The sequence below is a fragment of the Myotis davidii genome, unplaced genomic scaffold (genome assembly GCF_000327345.1).
Source record: "Myotis davidii unplaced genomic scaffold, ASM32734v1 scaffold3085, whole genome shotgun sequence".
Taxonomy (NCBI): domain Eukaryota; kingdom Metazoa; phylum Chordata; class Mammalia; order Chiroptera; family Vespertilionidae; genus Myotis; species Myotis davidii.
The window spans coordinates 16,426-17,043 of NW_006296450.1; positions in this window are offsets into that span (position 1 = coordinate 16,426).

The following is a 618-nucleotide window of genomic DNA, read 5'->3' on the forward strand; positions in this document are numbered from 1 at the left end:
CTTGGATAAAATTGAGGAGACACCTGAGCAGGCAGGCTCGGAAAATGAGACCTACTATTAGGAGCAGGAGGGGCCCTGCCACAGCAGATAGGAGGGTTGTGAACCACGGGGACCAGGAGAACAAATTCTCATACCAGTTCCCCTCTGCCCTACGGGCCTCTTCTCTGTCCATCAGCCGTTTCCTTAACTGACTTATACTTTCTCTGATTACCCCGGAGTGGTTAGTGTAGAAGCAGCATGCCTCCCCTAATGCTGGGCACAGTACCCTTGTTTCAGGAAAAGTAGGTCGAGTCCCCTCCTGTTTTGTAAGACTACTTCAGCTAAGGACCCTACTGATTCCTCCAACTGTCCTATGGATTTTTCTAGGGTACTCAGGTCTTGGTCAATTTGATTACCCAGTTCTTTGTAATTTTGATGTCCTGTCACTAGGGCGGCTGTCCCTACCACTGTGGATCCTGCAATTCTGAGTCCTACCAGTAGAGGAACCAGAACTGAGGCTCTCTTAATCCAACGAGTCTCGATGAGGAGGTGCTCCCTTCCTCCTTCTCCTGAGTAATATTACACTTGCGGCAGGATATGAGTTAAGACGCAGAGCCCTGGCTCGGGCCCAGTCTGGAG